This window comes from Callorhinus ursinus, unplaced genomic scaffold (genome assembly GCF_003265705.2).
Source record: "Callorhinus ursinus isolate GAN/ISIS: 27379988/994484 unplaced genomic scaffold, GSC_fseal_2.0 scaffold2, whole genome shotgun sequence".
Lineage (NCBI taxonomy): Eukaryota > Metazoa > Chordata > Mammalia > Carnivora > Otariidae > Callorhinus > Callorhinus ursinus.
Window position 1 is genome coordinate 89269064 of NW_027397064.1, and position 23335 is coordinate 89292398.

Below are 23335 nucleotides of genomic sequence, written 5' to 3' on the forward strand. Positions count from 1 at the left end.
ATATAGTCTAAGGGTAGGTGTTTGTGTAAGTCCCGAAGTCTAAAGGCCCAAGAACCAGGAGTTCCATGGGCTAGAGGGCAGGAAAAGATGGATGTCTCAGCTCAAGATAAGAGAAAGAATTAACTTTTCCTTCACTTTTTTGTTCTATTCAGACCCTCAATGTATTGGATGATGCCCACCCACATTGGTGAGGGTGGGTGTCTTTTTTTTTTTCTTAGGGGAGGGGGAAGGGCGGGGTGGGGGGAGAAATTTTAAGTAGGCTCCACACCCATCATAGGCCTAATGTGGGGCCCCATCTCACAACACTGAGATCATGACCTGAGCTGCAATCAAGAGTCCAATGCTTAACCAACTGAGCCACCAAGGAGCTCCATGGGTGGATGTCTCTAGCATTTTGATTCAGTAGACTGAATAATTTCTTACAAATACATCCTCATAGGTACACTCAGAAATAATGTTTTACCAGCTAGCTGGGCTTCCCCTTACCCAGTCAGGTTGACACAGAAAATTAATGATCACAACAAATATTGCTGGAGAAATTAGATATCCCAATGGAAAAAAAAAGTTTATAAAATTAGTTACCATTGACCCCCCCACACCTTACCCCTTGTACCAAAATTAATACTAAGTGGATCATAAGCCTAAATGTCAAAGATAATGTTTTAAGCTTCTAAAAGGAAACACAGATAAATATGGCATAGGCAAATATTTAATTAGAACAAACAAGGTGCTAAGCATAAAAACAATTTGACTTAAAATTAAAATCTCCTACACACCAAAAGATAAAGTTAAAGAAGTAAAAAGATAAATCACAGACTTGGAAAATATATTTACAAAATCTGTATCTGACAAAGGATTTATATCCAGAACATATTAAAGTCTACACATCATTAAAGTGCTTTTTTTCCCCCAAATAACCAAATTATTTGGGCAAATACTTCAAAAATGAGATATCCATATGGTCAATAAGCATATGAAAGGTTCTCAATGCCACGACTATAATACAAATACCTTCACAATGATACTTTAAAAAAACACCATACATGCAAACCAGCTAATGTTAAACTCCAAGGATTTGTAAGGGTTTAGAGTAACTAGAACTCTTGTATTGAGAGTCTAATGTTGTAAAACCACTTTGGAAAACTGTCTGCTAGTCTCTAATACCAAGTTTTGATGATATGAACCAGCAACTCTCTATGTCGATGCACATCTTGCACAAGAATCTTCATTAAAATTTAACTTAAAGAAGCTTATAACTAGAAAGAACCTGAATTTTAAGCAATAATATATTGGGTCAATAAATTGAGGGCTCTAAGACCTCCAAACATACTAATCCCCAGCTGCTATGAACAGGAATCAAAAATGTGTTAGGTGATTTGGTGAAATCTAAGAGTAATTAATCCTCTCCTGCAGTGGACTGAACATTTATCTGCCCAAAATTCATATATTGAAACCTAATCCCCAAGGCAATGGTATTTGGAGATGGGGCCTTTGGGAGCAGTTAGGTCATGAGGGTAGAGCTCTCATAAATAGCATTAATGCCCCTATAAAAGAGGCCCTAGAGATCTCTCCCACCCATTCCTTTCATGTTGAGATCAAAGTGAAAATATAGCTATCTAGGGGATGAAAGTTACAGCATAGGGAATATAGTCAGTGGTATTATAATAGTGTTGTATGGTGATAGATGGGAGCTACACTTGGGGTGAGCAGAGAGTTGCATAGAGTTGTTGAATCACTGTTATACATCTGAAACTAATGTAGCATTGTCAGCTGTACTCAAAAAAAAAAAAAAAAAAAAAAACAAGCTTACCAAGGAAGTGGGCTCTTATCAGACACAGAATTTGCTAGTGCCCTTATCTTGGACTTCCCAGAACTGTAAGTTCATACAGTTCCCAGAATTGTAAGAAATACCTGTTGTTTATAAGCCATGCAGTATATGTTATTGTGTTACAATAGCCCAAACAGACTAAGACGTACCCCAACACTTTATTTTACAACCCGTTCATGGGGGAGACAATCGCTGGTGGACAACTTAAACAGGCTCCTTTTGACCTTGAAGCAATCTTCCAAATGTTGCCATCCATTAGTAATTCCACCTTCAACTGAGTCAGCTTCTTATGGGATATGGGATCATGTGGTGAGACTTCTGAATTTAATGAGCCTATTGTGACACTTCATGTGTGTGAAATGCGTTCTCTAGTCCCAGGTGATAATATGTGGAATACCTTACAAATGTTAATAATTCTGTAAGTCCATTAATAGAGGTACTGGAAAAGGTAATTGATAGTAAATCCTACCCCAGAGATATCTCTGTCTTTGTGAGATCAACCCGTTTTTCCCCTCTATAAACAATCAGCCTGGAGTCAGGGCATCTGGGTGGCTTAGTCCGTTAAGCATCTGCCTTCGGCTCAGGTGATGATCCCAGGTCATGAGCTTTTCCTTCTCCTCCCCACTTCTCTCTCTTGCTATCTCTGTCCCTATCTGTCTCTCTCAAATATATAAATAAGAATAAAATTTTTAAAAATATATAAACAATCAGCCATCTGGTGGCTAGCTGGTTACTTTGAAACTGGTGACATTATGGTCTCAATATTGGTCTCTGTTATTAGCAGGTTTTGCACTCAACAATAATGATATGTAGCTAAGCTTTTGCAAGAGAAACTACTGGCTATTGAGCTATGCATAGCCTCCACCCCTGTTATCAGGGCCTCATTATATATGAGCTCATGGAGCAAACACCATAGTGCCTGGGGAAAGAGGCTGACATCAGAGAATGGATCTTATGCATTAATTATTAAAAGTGTCTACTGTTGCGGATATTCTTGATAGGCATTTATGTAGAACATGAATATCTTTATATTCTGGGCCAAGATATTCATCAACTTACTTCGCTCAGACCCTGTTGTCACCAGTTTTCCAATTTTAAGTCCCTGATTTACCAGCAGCCGACATATAGTATCACTTATGAATTAATGTCAGTCTTTACCACAGGTCATCTCTATTTTATGTAAGTGAACAACGAGCTTACTGGGAAGACACCCATCACCACTGTCTTTCTCTTTTCTCCATTTCTACTTAGAGAACGCTGTGTTGATTTATTCATAATCCAGATCTTTCCTTTTTTTCCTTTTCATTAACTCATTTCACAGCACTTTCTATGAGGCTGTAACCAGGATGAAGAAGCGACAGTGAAGCAGCAGGAATAGACACTGAAATCTCAACCACTTTGTGCATTTTAACCCATACATTCTAGACCTGCTAGTGCTGGATTGCATGCTGTTTCCACTTTATAATACAATCACTGCTGAAAATGTTCCAGTTCTATGATTTGGTAAATTATGTAACACCAAGTATATAACAAGTACATAGCAAGCGATTTAGATTACGTAAATACTTAGTGCCCCATAGTCATGTGTTCAGTTTCTCCTAGTGCCCAGTAGCAAACCAGGGGCTGCTTTTCAAATGGTGTATAGTCGTTAGTTGAAGAGCGCAAAGAGGACACAACTGAACTCCAGAGTTCTCAGGGTCTGCACTGTGATTCTTCTATGGGGGCTTGCTAGATGTTTCATTAAGCATCTCTTTAGCACAGTTATTTCCAAAACAGTATGTCTATAGGTCACAAGTCCCAATGACAGTGTAGCTTGCCTGTACTGCAGGGCCCCACCCAAATCAGGAGTCTTCCATTTAACCCAGTAAACACCTTGAAACAGTGTGCCTTAATAAATTATAGCCCCAAATCTAGAGTATCACCCCAATTGGATCTTTTTTCATTGATGAGCAGGGCAAAGTATAGCAGTTTCTGTTTTACTTTATAGGAGATAGCCCAACATGCTGCAGATCAGTGGGTCCAGAAATTTCAACAGGGCTGGCCTCTGAATGTTCATAGGTATTCTGGCACATATGTATTACTTCATACTCTTTAAGTGCAAAGAGGGAAGGTTATCAGTATAATGAACTAGCATAATGTTTTGTGGGCTACCAGGAAAATCAAGTTCCCTTTGGAATATATAATGGATTGACAACAGAAAGGTTAATATGGTCCAGTGACAAGATCATAATAGTATACCATTGCCAATATGTGAAGATAAACAGTTTCTAACTAACTTTGCTCATACCAATAAGGGAAAACCTTCCCAAGTTAATATCTGTATACTGTGTGCCAAGGACTGTGTTGTTTTGCTCCAGAAAGAAAACCACATCCAGAAAGTCAGCTGTAATTAACACCACTATCTAATTAAGTTTGTGCTGATGTATATTAAAAGACCTCTGGCTTTTGTACCATTCAAATAAGAAAAAAGGGAGTCAATGGCTCTCATTCCATGTATCAGAAGATATCTTAAGAACCACTAAGTTAGAAAAATTCCCAATTGTTTACCTGAACCATAGAACAAGGGATATTATGGTAGGTAGGGTTTTCAAAGTATCCCCATACTAGAAGCATCACTATCACTTACAAACTTATATGTGCAGACTACTGGGCTCCATCAGAGACCTAGAGGCAGTGACTTTGGTGGTGGCGGGGGGTGCCCTGCCATCTGTATTGTAGCTAATCTTCCAGGTGTATGGTAAGGTTTGAAAACCACTGCTCTCTTTTCTTATTAAATAAAGTCTTAATTCTTGACAGGGTAAATCCAACACAGGATGTGTACGGGCCTTCCCTGGACATGAGATAATGGATTGGAGTCAGAAGTTTATCTATCACCTGACCTTCATAATGCCCCTCTTTGATTTGTGAAACATAGTAATGTTTTCAGTACCTAGGGATTTGCATCAGTGAATAGCTAGTACCTAATTATGTCCCAAAGTCCAGAATTATGTATTTGTGTTTCCATTTCTGTAGTGCAAAAAGTTGATGGAAAATGGCCACAGGTATCTCTGGGGAAACTTGAGCTATGATTTATAGTATATTGTACTAGTTACATTATAGATCTCCTTTCCTATCAAGGGGCCCTAGGTCCCTAAATTAGCCTAAGTCTGTGTATTTTTTAAGAGATCACAGTTCTCTAATATAGCCAGATCTGTGCCACGGATCTAGAATTTGTCTTTCTATATATGTAAAGCAGTGCCATAAAATCCTTCCAATCTATTTCTAGAGACCCTGTGGTCAATTAACAATCACCACAGATCCTTATGGATTAAAATATTCTGATTACCACTCTGTCCCTGTGAATTTTTGTGAAAATTGTTCCCAATTTCCACTGCTGATTTTTAAGTACCGCAGCCTGAGCTTTCCTGTGTAGAATCTTATTATTCTCTTTAAAAACAGGGAACCTAATTCCGTTGCAGTATTATTCACCATTATCTCTGGGCTACAGAAGTCAGCCACTACAGAACTTATTATGGAAACTGGACCTCTCTCTTCAATGCATTTTTAAAATTTTTCTTTTAGTTTTATTGAGACATAATTGACATCCAGCACTATGTAAGTTTAAAGCACACAGCATAATGACTTACATATATTGCAAAATGGTTACCACAGTAGGTTAATATCCAGCACCTCATACAGGTACGTTTTAAAAAGAAATTTTTTCCTTTTTCTATTGCTATTTGTCTAACTTCTCATTTTGTTCATGTGTTGTTTTCCTAATTCTGTTTAGTTGTCTGTGTGTGTGTTCTTAAAGTTCACCAAACTTTTTTAAGAGAATTATTCTGAATTCTCCATCTGACAGTTCATAGATGACCATTTCTTTAGGATCAGTGATCAGAGCTTTATTAGTTTCCTTTGGCATCATATTTACCTCCTTTCGAATGATCCTTGATTCCTTATATTGGTATCTGTGCATTTGAGTAAGCAGTATCCTGTTCCAATTATCGGTTACTATAAGCCCCTCTCCCCTTCTCATCACAATTCAATTCCTAGTAGTCAAGGTCTGCAGATTCCTCCATGATCTCCATGAGGAGAGACCAGAGTGGGACTCCCAACAAGCAACCCACAGTGGTGGGGGAGCTAGATGTCCACCCTGGGCTCCTTTTTACCACTGGAGGAACTGTAGGCTCAGGGGAGCCCTCTTCATTTGGTGAGAGGGTTAATGTGTAGCCTCTCCACTTAACCTTGTAATGCATTCTTTCTCTGTCTCCATGGTACGGAAAGGGAAGTTTGCTTCAGCCTCACCCCCGGGCTTCCAGGATTTTCATAGGGCATCCATAAATAGTTCTTGTGAGGGGGAGTGAAGTAAGGAATGACCTATGTTACCATTTTGGTGAAATTACTTTCCCAGTTTACCGGGGCATTTCTTAATGCCCTGGTAAAGGCAGTATGCTCTGAGACTTTCATAAAAGCAAAGTTAATGAGTGACTGAGCAGGTTCAAAGAAGTTCCATTCAAACTCTTCATCTCCTTGAGCTTTTGCCCTCTTCTTCTGGAGCATCTTTAATCTACCATTGACTCCAGGCTTAAATTAGCCAACCTAGATGTCTATTAATAGGATTCCTTATATGTTCAATGTAACACATTAAACCCTAAATTCTAGGTGACTGTATCCGTGGCGATAAACTTGGGTTAATTAAGTCTCCTACTTTCCACTTTGGGTCAAACTATCACTAGAATCTACTCACATGAATGCTCCTGAGATTCCTACCTAAACAAATTTGGTGAATATTTTCATTTTTTTCACCAGTCTGTACTTCACACTGGTATCTAATTCTCTTATGAGTATACAGGAAATAAGTAGTGATGGTAATGGATCCTGAGGCGAGTTGACATCTTCTGTGATAGAACTTTCAGAAGTTTTTAATGCATGGAGAAAATTCCCTAAGGGGGAGAGGAGCTGCCTTTACAGGCAAAGGAATTCCAGGGTAATTTAAAGTTCCCAGGATTATTTGTCTATTCAAATGCCCTGTCTCATATGTAAGAATCACATTTCTTTCCAATCAATGGCTTTATTTAGTGTACTAAATAACATTCCCATTTATTTAAATTTACCCTTTTGCCTCTAACTAAATAATTATCCTACAGAAAGGTCTTATACATCCTTTGTTTACCCTGTCTGCCAGATCACTGATCCATTCTTCAGCCCTCTCTTAGCTGCTATTTATTTTCTGTATTGTATTTTTTGTATTTCAGTTATTGAATTCCTCATCTCTGGTGTTTGTATTTTCTCTTTGATGAAAGTATAACTGAAATCCTCCACTCTTCAGTAAGTATGATCATTACTTTGAATTATTTATTAGGAATATTGCTTATCTCCATTTATTTGCTGTAATTTTGTCCTGTTCTTTCATTTGGGACATATTCCTCTATTTCCTCAATTTTTCTAGCTCTCTCTGTTGTTTCTATGTATTCGGAAATACAGCTATATAATAGCTGGGGTGCAATAGCCTCAGTTCACCAGAGCCAGGTGCTTCAGGGGTGTCTCCTATGTGGGTTGCATATGCTTTTCTGTTATGGTTGAGCTGCATTTGCCTCCAGTCCAGTCAGTTGTGATTGCACACTTTGCCTGTTGTGGGCAAACTAGGTAAGGTTTTGCCCCTGTGCTGTTATAGGACCAGTCTGGGGAGAGGACAGGCTTATAGTTAGGTAATGTCGGCAGTGAGACCAGATGCCTGCTCTCAGCCCATCTGCCAGGGCCACAGTAGCACCAACCAGCAGTGCCTTCTCCCTGGGTTGTCCCTTGAGAGGCTTTCATTGGTGGGTGGAGCTTTCAGTCAGAAAATATGCCTGCTTCCAGTCCAGGACTGATTGGCAGGGGACTCTGCACTGCTAGCTACAAAGTTCAACTGCTGGGACTGCAGGTGCCCTGGTGTGTGTGGTTATTTTCCCCTCTCCCCAAGGCAGAGCACACTTTGGAGTGGTGCCAGTCTCTCCTGGGGTTGTTTGCAAGATGTGTTGGGCAGGAGCCACTTTGGAGTGATGTGTGTCAAGGGGACTTGGATGGGACAGATCCTCAGGGGTGGGGCAACAGTGCTAACAAGACAGGTGGAGGGTCTTTGCACTAGTTCCCTCAAGTGTCCTACTATCTGGGATATAGGGGGTGGGGGCAGAGAAGTGGTGCCCACTAGCGTTTCTGTTCTTAGAGAAGTCTCCTAATAAGCCCTGCCTCTCCAGGGCATGTTTTGAAATTAGTAAATCAATCTGCTTCGACCCCGGGCACTTTCCAAACAGCTGCTTTGATGCTATATTTCAGCTGGGTTGTTTATTATCCTGTCTCTTTAAGGATGGGAATTCAGTTTCTTATTTTCTTCAGGCTCTCCCGAACCTAAGCCTGCTGACTTTATAAGTACCAGCAGTTAGGCCCCACTGATTGTAAAAACTTCTGAAGTTAAGACCCTCTGGTTTTCAAAGCCAAAAGTTATGGGCACTGTCCCCTATGCCTGCAGTACCTGGTATGGGGTCTAATCCTCTCACTTCTCATGCTTGTGGTGTCCCTTCTATTTGTGGGTGGTCTCCTTGGGGGTCTGATTTCCAACCATGTCTGTGGCACTCCTCTTTTTGATGTGGCCTCCTCTTTAGAATTAACTGTGGAAAGTCTGTTCTGCCAGTCTTTGGGTCATTTTCCAGTTACTTGCACTGACGTGGCTGTTATCTCAGTGTGTCCATGGGACAAGGTGATTTCAGGATCCTCCCATTTTACCATCTTCCCAGAACTCCCCATGACTTACTTATTTTATAACTGGAGGTTGGTACTTTTTGAACCCATTCATCCATGTCCTTACCACCCAACCCTTGCTTCTGGCAACTACCAATCTCTTCTCTATATTTGTGAGGTTTTTCAAATTAATATGTCACATGTAACTGATATATAAGGTATTTTCTTTCTCTGACTTATTTCACTTAGCATAATGTCCTTTAGCCCCATCCATGTTGCTGCAAATGGCAAGATCCCATTATTTTTATGGCTGAATAACACTCCATTGTATACATATACCACATTTCCTTTATCCATTTATCTGTTCATTGGCACTTAGGTGATTTCCATATCTGCTTAGTGTAAATGCTACAATAAACATCTTTTTTTTCTTGTTGTGTCTACCTAAGGTTTGTCAATTTTATCTTTCCAATGACCAGCTCTTAGTTTTATTGGTATTTTCTACTATATTTTCCTTTATTTTATTTTTGCTCTGTCTTTATTATTTTCTCTTTTCTACTCCTTTTGGCTTTGTTCTTCCTTTTCTACTTCTGCAAGGTATAAAGTTAGGCTGTTTAAGGTATTTCTTGTTTCTCAAGGTAGGCATTTATCACCATGAACTTCCCTCTTAAAACTGTGTTTTGCTGCATCCCAAGAGTTGTGCTATGTTGTTTTCCATTATCATTTGTCTCAAGATTTTTTTTATATCTCTTTTGATGTCTTCTTTGACCCATTGGTTGTTTGTTTAAGCTCCACATACTTAGAAGTTTTACAGTTTTCTTCTTGTAATTTGATGTCTACTTTCATATCATTATGGTTGGAAAAAATGCTTGATAGGATTTTAGTTTTCTTAAGTTTATCAAGACTTGTTTTGTGACCTAAAATATGATCTAGCCTGGAGAAGGTTTCATATGCAATTGAGAAGAATGTGTATTTTGTTACTTGTGAATGGAATGATCTATATATGTTCAGTTCAGATTTGTTATTGAAGGCCAATGTTTTCTTACTGATTTTCTGTCTGGATGATCTATTTATTGATATAAGTGGAGTATTAAAATCAACCAATATAGCATTGCTACTCTCTTTATATCTATTGATATTTACTTTATATATTTTGGTGCTACTAACATTATATTCCTGTTGGATAGCCCCTTTGTTATTATGAAATGACATTCTTTGTCTCTGATTAGTCTGTTTAAAATTTATTTTGGGGGCGCCTGGGTGGCTCAGTCATTAAGCGTCTGCCTTTGGCTCAGGTCATGATCCCAGGGTCCTGGGATGGAGCCCCACATTGGGCTCCCTGCTCACTGGAAGCCTGCTTCTACCTCTCCCACTCCCCCTGCTTGTGTTCCCTCTCTCACTGTGTCTCTCTCTGTCAAATAAATAAAATCTTTAAAATAATAAAATTTATTTTGTCTGAGATCACTGTAGATACATCAGCTGTTTGTTTCCATTTACATGGAATATATAGTTCTCATCCCTTTAGAGTTTGTGTATCCTTACATCTGAAGTGTATCTCTTATAAGCACTATATAATTAGTCCTGTTTTTCTATCCATTCAGCCACTCTTTATCTTTTAAATTGGAGAATTTAATTCATTGAAATTTAATTATTGATAAGTATGTACTTATTGCCATTTTGTTCATTGTTTTCTTGCTGGTTTGTAGTTCCTCTTTTTTCCCTTCTTTTGTCTCTTCCTTTGTGGTTTGATGACTTTCTTTAATGGTGTACTTAGAGATCTTTCTCTTTCTCTTTTGCATATTGGTTTTTGGTTTGGGTTTTGAGTAGATAACTATATAAGTTTGAACACATTCTAAAGCGGTATATGTTTACTCTTCCCTACGTTTTTTGTTTTTGAGGTCACACTTTATATCTTTTTTATCTTGTGCATCCCTCATATTACTGTAAAGTTATTTTTACTTCTGTCTTTTAACCCCTTCTTACCCGCTTTTAAAATAATTAATACTCTACTTTTACTATATATTTACTTTTACCAGGTGAGATTATACATTCATATGTTTTCCTGTTACTCATTAGCACACGTTCTTTTCAAATTAAAGAAGTTGCTTTAAAATTCCTTGTAAGGCCAGCTTAATGTTGATGAACTCCTTCAGTTTTCCCTTACCTGTAAAGTTCTTTATATTTCCTTGAATTATGAATGATAATCTTGCTGTATGATGTATTCTTGGTTAGAATTTTTTTCTTTGAACACTTTGAGTATATCTTGCTACTACTCTCTTCTGGTCTGCAAAATTTCTGCTGGAAAAATCTCCTAATGATATTTATGGAGCTTCCCTTGGATGTAACGAGCTGTTTTTCTATTGCCCCCCCTCCTTTTTTTAAGATTCTCTTCTCTTAATCTTTTGACATTTTAATTATAATGTGTCTTAGAATGGGTTTCTTTGGGTATCTCTTACTTGAAACCCCCCTGGGATTTCTGGATCTAGATATTGGTTTTCTTCTCCAGGTTAGTGAAGTTTTCAGCCTTAATTTCTTCAAATAAATTTTGCCCTTTCTCTGTGTCTCTTCTTCTCTGTCCCTTATAATGTGAGTGCTAGCCCAGTTGATGTCTTAGTCCTTTAAGCTGTCATTACTTTTTTTTTTTTTCCCCTGCTCTAATTGGGAGACTTCCACTGACTTGTATTTGAGTTCACTAACACTCCTTCTTCTGGTCTGCTGTCAGACCACTTTATTATATTTTTCAGTTCCATTATTTTATTAACTCTGTAACTTCTATTTGGTACTCTATATGATTTTATTATGTTTCTTTGTTGAAGTTCTCATTGTACTTATCTATTTTTCTTCCAAGCTCAGTGAGCATCTTTTAACCAGGATTTTGAACTCTATATCAGGTAAGTTATTATTTTTATTTCATTAAAGTTTTTTTCTGAGGTTTTATATTGTTTTTTCATTTAGAACATATTCCTCTGTTTCTTCATTTTGCTTGACTCTGTGGTTTCTGTGCATTAAATGAAACAGGCAATTTTTCCAGTCTTGAAGAAGTGGTCTTGTGTCAAAGATAAAACTTGTTCTTTTTAACCTTGCCCTAGCTCTTGGTTGTCATTAAAACCATTGTGTTTGTCCAAGTGGCCTGTTTATTTTTGTTTATTCCAATACATTATCATACAGTATTATATTAGTTTCAGTTGTAAGATGTGATTCAGATATTTTATGCATTACTATTGCTCATCACAATAAACCTACTCTTAATCCCCTTCACCTATTTCACCCATCCCCCAACCAACCACACCTCTGATAATGACTGCTTGTCTATATTTACGAGTCTTTTTTTCTTCATTTTGTTTCTTAAATTCCACATATGAGTGAAATCATATGCTATTTGTCTTTTTCTGACTTACTTCATTTAGCATTATACCTTCTCGATCCATCCATGTTGTTGCAAACAGCAAGATGTCATTCTTGTTTATGGCTGAGTTATAAATCATTGTGTATATATACCCCATCTTCTTATCCATTCATCTATCCATGAACACTTGGGTTGCTTCCATAATTTGGCTATTGTCAATAATGATGCTGAAACATAGGGATGCATATATCTTTTCAAATTAGTGTTTTTGTATTCTTTGGGTAAATAGTAATGGAATTACTGGATCATATGGTAATTTTATTTTTAGTTTTTGAAGAATATCCATACTGTTTTCCAGTGACTGCAACAGGTTGCATTCCCACCAACAGTGCATGAGGGTTCATTTTTTTCTACATTCCTGCCAACGATTGTTATTTTCTTGTGTTTTTAATTTTAACCATTCTGACAGGTGAGAGTTGATATCTCCTTGTGGTTTTGATTTGAATTTCCCTGATGATGAGTGATACTGAGCATCTTTTCATGTGTCTGTTGGCCATCTGTATGTTTGTTCATGTTCTCTGCTGGTTTTTTAATTGCATTATTTGGGGGGGGTGTTAGTGCTTAGTTGTATAAGTTCTTTATATATTTTCCATACTAACCCCTTATCAGATATATTATTTGCAAATATTTTCTCCCATTCAGTAGGTTATCTTTCTGTTTTGTTGACTGTTTGCTTTGCTGTGCAGAAGCTTTTTATTTTGATGTAGTCCCAGTAGTTTAATTTTGCTTTTTTTCCCTTGATTAGTAGACCTATCTAGAAAATGTTGTTTGGGCCAATATCAGAGGAATTACTGTCTATGCTTTCTTCTAGGATTTTTATGGTTTGATGTCTCACATTTAGGTCCATATTCCCTTTTGAGTTTATTTTTATGTATAGCATGAGAAAGTGGTCCAGTTTCCCAGCACCATTTGTTGAAGAGACTGTCTTTCCCAGTGGATATTCTTTACTCCTTTGTCAAAGATTAATTGACCATATAATTGTGAGTTTACTTCTGAGTTCTCTGTTCTGTTCCACTGATCTGTGTGTTTATTTTTGTGATAGTACCATACTGTCTTAACTACTACAGCTTTGTAGTACAGCTTTGAAAACTGGGATTGTGATCCCTCCAGTTTTGGCCTTCTTTTCCAAGATTGCTTGAGTTATTCAGGATCTTTTTTGATTCCATACAAATTTAAGGGTTATTTCTAGTTTTATAAACATTGTTGTTGGTATTTTCATAGGGATTGCATTAAATTTGTGAATTGCTTTTGGTAGCATAAACATTTTAACAATGTTTATTCTCTCAATTCATGGACATGGAATATCTTTCCATTTGTGTTATCTTCAATTTCTTTCATCAGCATTTTATAGTTTTCAGAGTATATGTCTTTCACCTCCTTGGTTAAGTTTATTTCTACATATTTTATTCTTTTTGGTACAATTAAAATGGAATTGTTTTCTTAATTTCTCTTTCTGCTACTTCATTATTTTTTTTAAAGATTTTATTTATTCATTTGAGAGAGAGAATGAGATAGAGAGCATGAGAGGGGAGAGGGTCAGAGGGAGAAGCAGACTCCCTGCCGAGCAGGGAGCCCTATGCAGGACTCGATCCCGGGACTCCAGGATCATGACCTGAGCCGAAGGCAGTCGCTTAACCAACTGAGCCACCCAGGCACCCTCTGCTACTTCATTATTAGTGTATAGAAATGCAACAAATTTTGGGGTATTGATTTTGTATCCTATGACCTTCCTGAATTTATTTATCAGTTTTAGAAGATTTTTGGTGAATTCTTAGAGGTTTCTATATATAATATCATGTCATTTGCAAATACTGAAGGTTTTCCTTCTCAACTAATTTGGGTCCCTTTTACTTCTTCTTGTGTGATTGCTGTGGCTACGACTTCCAGTACTATGTTGAATAAAAGTGGTGAGAGTGGACTTCTTTGTGTTATTCCTGATCTTAGGGAAAAACCTCTGTTTTTCACCACTGAGTATGATGTTACTTGAGGGTTTTTCATATACGGTCTTTAAAATGTTAAGGTATGATCCCTCTGAACCTACTTTGTTGAGAGTTTTTATCATGAATGGGTGTTGTACTTGGTCACATGCTCTTTCTGCATCTATTTAAATGATCATATGGTTTTATCCTTTCTCATTTACGAGATGTATTATTCTTATTGATTTGCAAATGTTGAACCACACTTGCATCCTAGGAATAAATTCCATTTGATCGTGGTGAATGATTTTTTAAATATATCGTTGGATTCAGTTTGCTAATATTTTGTTGAGGATTTTTGCATCTGTGTTCATCAGAGATATTGGCCTATAGTTCTCTTTTATTGTGGTGTCTTTTTCTGGTTTTGGTATCAGGGTATTACTGGTCTCACAGAATGAATTTCAAAAATTTTTGATAATTTGATAATGATAGGTACTCACTCTTCTTTTTGATAATTTGATAATGATAGGTACTCATTTTTCTTTAAATGTTTGGTAGAACTTACCTGTGAAGTTGTCTGGTCCTGAATTTTTGTTTGTTGGGCGTTTCTTGATTACTGATTCAACTTCATTGCTGATAATTGGTCTGCTCAAATTTTCTATTTCTTCCTGTTTCTGTTTTGGGAGGTTACACGTTTCTTCTAAGTTGTCTGATTTGTTGGCATATAGACTTTCATAATATTCTCTTACAATCCATTATAGGTCTGTGGTTTTTGGTGTTATTTCTTGTTTTTCATTTCTGATACTGAGTTCTTTCTTTTTTTTCTTTCATGTTGGACAAATTTTGTCGATCTTTTCAATGAACCAATGGTTTCATTGATATGTTTTATTAGTTTTGTTTCTATTTCATTTGTCCCTTCTCTAATCTTTATTATTTCTTTCCTTCTACTGGTTTGGCATTTTGTTTGTTCTTCCTTTTCTAGCTCCTTTAGATGTAAGGTTAGGTTGTTCATTTGAGATTTTTCTTCTTGAGGTAGGCCTGTTTTGCTATAAACCTCCCTCTTAGTACCACCTTTGCTGCATTCCAAAGATTTTGGACCATTGTATTTTCATTTGTCTCTATTTTTTTTTTATTTCCTCTTTGATTTCTTGGTTGCCTTATTCATTGTTCAGTAGCATGGTATTTAACTTCCATGTATTTGTGGGGGGGGTTGTTTGTTTTGTTTAAAGATTCTGTTTATTTATTTGACAGAGAGACACAGTGAGAAAGGGAACACAAGTAAGGGCAGAGGGGGGAGGGAGAAGCAGGCTTCCCACCAAACAGGGAGCCTGATGCGGGGTTCGATTCCAGGACCCTGGGATCATGACCTGAGCTGAAGGCAGATGCTTAATGACTGAGCCACCTAGGCACCCCTCCATGTATTTGTGTTTTTTCCAGATTTTTTCTTGTGGTTGATTTCTAGTTTCATAGCATTGTGGTCAAAAAACTTGCATTGTTTGGCTTTGAACTTTTTGAATTTGTTGAGGCTTGTTTTGTGAGTTAATATGTGATCTATTCTGACAAATATTAAATGTGTCCTTGAAAAGAATGCATTCTGCTATTTCAGGATGGAATATTCTGAATATATTTGTTAGATCTATCTGGTAAAATATGGTATTCAAAGCTACTGTCTCCTTTTTTGATTTTCTGTTTGGAATATCTATCCATTGATGTAAGTGGGGTGTTAAAGTCCCCTATTTATCACTACTAATTACTTCCTTTATGTTTATTAATAGCTGCTTTATGTATTTGGGTGCTCCCATATTGGGTGGATAAATTTTTACAATTGATATTATCTTTACATTGGATTGTCTCCTTTATGATTACATAGTTTCCTTCTTTGTCTCTTGATACAGTCTTTGTTTTAAAGTCTATTTTGCCCTACATAAGTATTGCTACCCTGGCTTCCTTTTCACTCCCTAGGCATGATAAATGCTTTTCCATCCCTTCACCTTCAATCTGCATGTGTCTTTAGGTTTGAAATAAATCTTTTGTAGCAGCATATAGATGGGTCTTGCCTTTTTTTTTTTTTAATTTATCCTCTCCTCCTATGTCTTTTGATTGGAGTATTTAGTTCATTTACATTCAAATTATTGATAGGAATGTACGTCCTGCCATTTTGTTACTTGTTTTATGGGTTTTTTTTGTAGTTCTTTTCTATTTCTTGCTCCCTCCTCTCATGATTTGTTGGCTTTCATTAGTGAAATACTTGGATTTCTTTCTGTATATTTTTTGCATATCTATGACCAGTTTTTAATTTGTGGTTGCCATTAGGTTTATATATAACATCTTACACATATAGCAGTCTATATCAAGTTGATAGTCCTTTAAGTTTGGACCCATTCTAAAAGCACTGAATTTTTATTTCTCTCCCTCATCCCACATATTAAGTATATTTAGTCATACTTTATATCTTTTATTTTGTGAATCCCTTTACTGATTTTTTTTAGATATACTTAATTTTACCGCTTTTATGCTTCCTGATTTTCTTAGTCCTGCTTATCTTTCACTTATACTCAAAGAATCTCTTTGACATATTTTATAAGGCTATTTTAGTGATGAAGAATTCCTTCAACTTTTATTTTTCTATGAAACTCTTTATCTCTCCTTCTAGTGTGGGTGATAATCTTGTTGGATAGAGTATTCTTGGCTTCAGGTTTTTCCCTTTCAGCACTTTGAATATATCCTGTCACTCTCTTCTAGCCTGCAAAGTTTCTGCTGAAAAAATCCACTGATAGTTTTATAGGGTTTCCCTTGTATGTAACTGTTTTGCTGCTTTACAAATTCTCTTTATCACTAATTTTTGCCATTTCAATTACTTCGTGTCTTGGAGGTGACCTCCTTGGGTTGATTTTTTTGGGGGGGGGTTCTTTATATCCTGGATATGGATATCTGTTTCCTTCCTCAGATTCAGGACATTTTCACCTATTTATTTCTTCAGGTATATTTTCTTCCCCCTTTTTTCTTCTGGGATCCCTATAATGTGAATGTTATTACTGAGTTTCCTTAAGTCTACTCTAATTTTTTTAAATTTTTTTCTCTCCCGTTCCGCTTGATTGCTTTTATTTACTCTTCTTCAGGTTGCTGATCTGTTCTTCTGTTTTCTCTAGTCTCCTTTTTATTCCATTTACAATTTTCTATTAAACATTTTACTTATTCATTTTAGAGAGAGAGTGCAAGCAGGGAGAGGGAGAGGGAGAAAAAGTACAAAGCAGATTCTGCACTGAGCTCAGAGCCTGACTCACAGCTCAATCTCACAACTGCGAGATCACCACCTGAGCCAAAACCAGGAGTGGGATGTTTAATCGAATGAGCCACCCAGGTGCCCCTACAGTATTCTTAATTTCAGTTACTGAGTTCTTTATCATTAGCTGTTGTTGTTGTTGTTCTTCTTCTTCTTTTTTTGCATTTTCTCTCTTTTAGGGTTAGGGTTTTACTGGGGTCCTCCACTCTTTTCTCCAGTTGAGTATCTTTTTGAACATTACTTTAAATTTTTTTCTCAGGCATATTACCGCAGTTTTGTTTATCTCTCTTGCTGTGATTTTGTCCTGTTCTTTCATTTGGGACACATTCCTCTGTCTCATTTTGTCAGGGAAGGATCTCAGCACCTAGACTCAGGCTGATGTAAGCCAGACCTGAGTTAGCTTATAAAGTATGAAAATATATATAATCCTTTGGGCTTGCAAGCATAAGCCCCACTGGCCACCAGAGCCAAGTGTCCTGGTGTTGTCCCCGGTGAATCAGTTATGAAAATTGGGGCTTGAGGGAATTGCTCCTCAGGCTAAACCTCCTGAGTAAGAAAACTAGTGTATTTTACAAAAAGACTACATGGGTGTTTCATCCTGCTGTCTGGGCAGTGCCTTGATAATGCATGTCAAGAACTGTCTCTCCAATTACTTAGAGTCTTTAGGACCCAGGAATGCAATTTTCCTTGGCTTCTAAAGCCAGACAATCATTGGGTATCCACTGAGCTGCAGCTACAAACACCAGAGCACTAGACATAAAAACGAGGGCTCCTCTGGGAGATAGTGGCACTATGGAGCATGGCAGAGGGAGAGTGCTCAGATGGCAACTGCTGATGGGAACAAGGCAGTGAGGAAGCATAAAGATGGCCCTATGGGGTAAGGGTTAAGGGGAAAGCTTAGGATTGGAGGGAAAAAAAGATGGTGTGCATAGATGGTGCCCACCAGCCTTCATCTCTGGAGATTTTCCCTGAATACCCGTAGATGCTAATTTAGATGCATGCCCATCAGGTGATGCTTTATGATTAGCAAATGATCAACTGCTTCTGAACTGGGCTCTGGGGTGAGAGACCCCAAGTGTGGGTGTCCTTTAAGAGCCATTTCTCAGATCACTATGACCTTCCGTGCATCAATGAAGTAAACCCTATTTGTTTACAAGGCTAGATGCTTTGGGAGCTCTCAGGTGGGGTTCTTAAAAATTGGGATGCCTGATGTAGGGTTCAGATCCTTCACTCTATGGGAGAAGTTCTGGGTTTTTAATTCCCTCCTGTACTATAAGTGGGGTTTGGGGCACCTGAGTGGCTCAGTTGGTTAAGCCTCTGACTCTTGATTTTGGCTCAGGTCATGATCTCAGGGTCACAAGATTGAGCGCTGCATCAGGCTCTGCACTCAACATGGAGTCTGCTTAAGATTCTCTCCTTTTCTCTCTGCCCCCCCACCTTTTCTCTCGCTTTCAAAACAACAACAATAAAAAAAGTAGGTAGGGTTTATGGTGGGATTGTGTCACAGCTTCTTTGATTTTTTTTTTTTCTAGTATGCTCAGTGTGTAATTGTTAGCTAGTTTTTAGGGTTTTTTTTTTTTTTCCCCAAAGGAAATTATTCCACATGTAGCCATAGATTCAATGTGTCAGTGGAGGAGCAGGTGAATTCAGGATCTTCCTATGTTGCCATCTTGAACTGGCAACATCAGTGTTTTGATTTCCTCTCTGATTAACTTACTAAATTCTCTTACTAGTTGTAATCATGTATAGATTTTTTTTAAGATTTTTTATTTATTTGACAGAGAGACAGAAAGAGAGGGAACACAAGCAGGGGGAGTGGGGGAGGGAGGAGCACACTCCCCACAGAGCAGGGAGTCCAATGCGGGGCTCGATCCCAGGACCCTGGGATCATGACCTGGCCCAAAGGTGGACGCCTAATGACTGAGTCACCCAGGCGCCCCTATAGATTTTCTTCTCCATATCCATCAAGACTTATTTCTGTCTATAAATAATTTTTTTGCTGATTTCATAATCTATAATTTTTTTCTCCCATTTTTGTTGTTTTTCACTACCTCTTTAATCAGGTCTTTATTCAAAATGAGCTGCCCAAAATTATTTGACCTTTATGGAATGAATTAAGTTTTTGCAGCATGCTTTTTTTCTCTTGTGGTTCTTTTCTGCTGGCATCTTTTCAGCTGCTGGGTTCTTGGCAGCTGCAACCTTTTTCCCACCAAAGAGTTCTGCTTCTTAACACCAATAGCCTTCTTCCCTTTTTTCCCTACTACTGGTTACTTAGCTAGAACCCCCTTCTCATCTGAATTGGTTTCTAGTGCTACTGCAGCTTTATCCACCTGGAGCTTGTGATTCTTGGCCTGGTGAAGAATGTTGTTCTAGTTTATGGTCTTTGAATATGAGTTTAGCTTCAACATCATTCTCAGGTTTTTCAGTGGATTCTTCTTTAGGACTCTATGATGAAACTTTTTGTGTTCTAAGAGGATCTTCAGATCTCTGTGATTTTTGAGATTCTGTTAAAGTCTGTATTGAAAATTGTGTGCATGGAAGATTGTATTTACTCTTGAGGGTAAGTCATCTATCTTAGAGAAAGCACTTTTATTCCAAATGTAGAAACATTCCACGTGCCCACCAGGAGCAAGTTGCAAAATGTTGAGTTTGTTTACATGAAGCAGAGTAATTCCTGAGATGTTTCTGAAGACCTTGATAACACTTGTCCTTTCTATTGATGATTCAGAGCGCCCTGCTCTGTGTACAATAACCACTTCTCATTTTGCTTTTGCAGCTTTCGTTTGCTGAGAGGCATGGGAATTTATGATCTCGTTCTAGGCCCTAAGTTTCTTAAAAAGCAAAGTAGACTCCATAGTCATCTCTTAGCTTTCAACTTTATTTTCAACCACCAAAGGAAGTTCAGGAACTCCCTCAATATGATGACCTTTAGACATGACCAGCACAGGTAAGGCTAAAGCAGCCAGAGCAGAGCAGAAGACATAACACATCTGTGCTATGTTCATTCTGTGTTTCCAGTGGTGTGAGATTATGGCTGGTGCAAACATGGGGTTTCACAACACTTATCTACAAAAGCACCCTGGGCAGAACTGTGAGTCACACCATCTTGAATTCTGGGAATTCAAGCCACACTCTCTTCATACCCCAACACCCAGCACTGGTTTGATGGCCTGCTAATTGGCAGCATAGTACTGTCTTTGTTGCACAAGTTGAACAAAGTTCACAGTATCTGGTTAAATGGAAGCCTTGAACACAGCAGGAAGTTACATTTTTGCCAGATAACTCCCCTTTCTGGAGTAAACTGATATCAATCATTGCTACACCATAGTGGGGAAAAGGGGGAAGACTACACTCCTCTCAACCCAATAATTCCCACAGGAAAAGCTGCCCCCCCATCTTAATGGACTAGGTAAAACTTTGTTTTTAAGATTTTATTTAGTTATTTGAGAGAGAGAGCATGTGTGCAGCAGAGAGAGAGGAAGAAGCAGGCTCCCTGTTGAGCAGAGAGCCTGACGTGGGGCTCTATCCGAGGACCTTAGGATCATGACCTGAGCCAAAGGCAGACACTTAACCGACTGAGCCATCCAGGCACCCCTGGCTAGAACTTCTTAAATATGTATTAAAAACCAGTAATATCAGGATTCCTCATTTTATTTTTTAAATTTAGCATTTTAGTATTTCATTATTGTATATGAAGAATACTGTAAGTTTTTATAAAAACATTTTATCAGGTATCTAACTCATCTATTGCTTCATAACAAGTTACTTTAAAAATTAGTGTCTCAATACTAGTACCACCACCTTCTTCTGCCACTCCTGGTGCTCCTTGTGTGCTCCTTCAGTGCAGAGCTGGTACCTCTTTATGAAGCAGCAGTTGAGGACACTCTAGCACTTGCCATGGCCTAGGAAAAGGCAAAGAAGGAGTCCAGACTGAGAATAGTGATCATAATTAATTTGATGGGGCAGGATGGCTCTGTGGTACAGTTTAAGATTAAGAGGCATACACTACTTAGTAAACTAATGAAAGCCTATTGTGAATGACAGAGTTTGTCAATGAGGCTGATCAGATTCTGATTTGATGGGCAGCCAATCAATGAAAGAGACACACCTGCACTGTTGGAAATGGAGGATGGAGATACAAGTGATGTGTTCCCACAGCAGACAGGAGGTATCTACTAAAAAGGGAACCTGCTGCTTTACTCCAGAACCCCTTCCTCCAGACCAAGGAAACATTCTCGATTAGAAAACCACAATTTGGTTCCACCACATTCTGACTTACTGCAGTGTAGTTTTCTCTCTTCTTTCATTTTCCCCTTCCCCATTTCTTTACTGTACATAAAGTAACTGTGTATGTGCACAAGCATATATTGCATTCTTTTAAAGTAAATGGCCAATGATATGCTTTGATCAACATCAGAAGGAGATGGGATGACCTAAAAATACTGGCTCTGTAAAAATACCCTCTTTCCCCATTGGTGGCATGCTCAGTCGGCTCTTATCTTTATATTACAGTAAGTTATTTTGCTCTCACTGTTTAACAACAAAAAAGAACAACATAAAAATCTTTGCCTACCTTGTTCAACTGGAGAATTTTAATGTTTTTCATTTATCATTGTAAAACCAAGGACAATTTTGTAACTTTTTTATACATATCTGTTACATATAGGGCAATAAGTCAATCAGAGAAAGACATGTATCATATGACCTCACTGATATGAGGAATTCTTAACCTCAGGAAACTGAGGGTTGCTGGAGTGGTGGGGGGGTGGGAGGGATGGGGTGGCTGGGTGATAGACATTAGGGAGGGTATGTGCTATGGTGAGCGCTGTGAATTGTGCAAGACTGTTGAATCCCAGATCTGTACCTCTGAAACAAATAATGCAATATATGTTAAGAAAAAAAAAGAAGATAGCAGGAGGGGAAGAATGAAGGGGAGTAAATCGGAGGGCGAGACGAACCATGAGAGATGATGGACTCTGAAAAACAAACTGAGGGTTCTAGAGGGGAGAGGGGTGGGGGATGTGTTAGCCTGGTGATGGGTATTAAAGAGGGCACGTTCTGTGTGGAGCACTGGGTGTTATGCACAAACAATGAATCATGGAACACTGCATCAAAAACTAATGATGTGATGTATGGTGATTAACATAACAATAAAAAATTTAAAGAAAAAAAAGGATAAATTATTCTCCAAAACGAATTCCAGATAGTTTTCCCTTCAAGTCAAGCATCTTATTAAATAAAATTCTTATTTAAAATGAAAAAGAATCAACGTCTCAAAGCAACAATAAAGTATATTATTTCCTATTACTTATGGGTTATGAATCTTGGAGTACCTTAGGAGTATGATTCTGGCTTTGGGTCATCTCATGAAGATGTATTCAAAATGTCAGCCATGGGAATGGTCAAAGTGTCAGTTAGGGCTCTAGTCACCTAGATTGGAGTTGGAGTATCAGCTTCCCAAATGACCAACTCATATGGCTGGCAAGTTGGTTCTTGTTAGATGGATACTTTAGATCCTTTCCACATGGACATCTCTATTAAGTTGCTTGGATGCCCTCATAACATAATGGCTGGCTTCCCTTAGAATGAGCAATCCAAGAGTCAGCAAGGCAGGAGTCAAAATGTTTTTATGACAGCCTTCAAAATCACATAATGTTATCTTATTGCAGACCAATACAATGTAAGAGGTAATTACATAAGTGCATGAATACCAGAAGGTAGGGATCAGGGGTGCCTGGGTGGCTCAGTCAGTTGAACCTCTGCCTTTGGCTCAGGTCATGATCCCGGGGTCCAGAGATCAAGCTCTGCATCAGGCTCCCTGCTCAGCAGGAAGCCTGCTTCTCCCTCTCACTCTGCCTGCTGCTCCCCCTGCTTGTGCTCTCTCTCTCAAATAAACAAATAAATCTTAAAAAAAAAAAATAGGGATCATTGAGGACCATTTTAGGAGACTGCTATATCAAATTAGTATCTATCATCTATTAATAGTTTTGTCCTATTTTATCAAATTCTTTATCAGCATTTGAGGTGATCATGAGATTTTCTTTAATATGTAAATGCAATTAATTATTTTAGGTGATTAATAATCTTATATTCTTAGATATATCCCAAAATTGTATGATATAAAATACATATTTGAAACTACTTTTGAGTATTTGCTAGAACTAACTAGCAAAGGCATCTGGGCCAGTTATTTCTTTTATAGCTAA

The 23335-nt window shown here is 38.0% G+C and overlaps 1 pseudogene; it reads right to left on the minus strand.

The window, feature by feature from the left end:
* Window positions 1-19243: 19243 nt before the first annotated feature.
* LOC112810749 (large ribosomal subunit protein uL4 pseudogene) lies at window positions 19244-20444 on the minus strand (annotated as a pseudogene).
* Between the last annotated feature and the right edge of the window lie 2891 nt (window positions 20445-23335).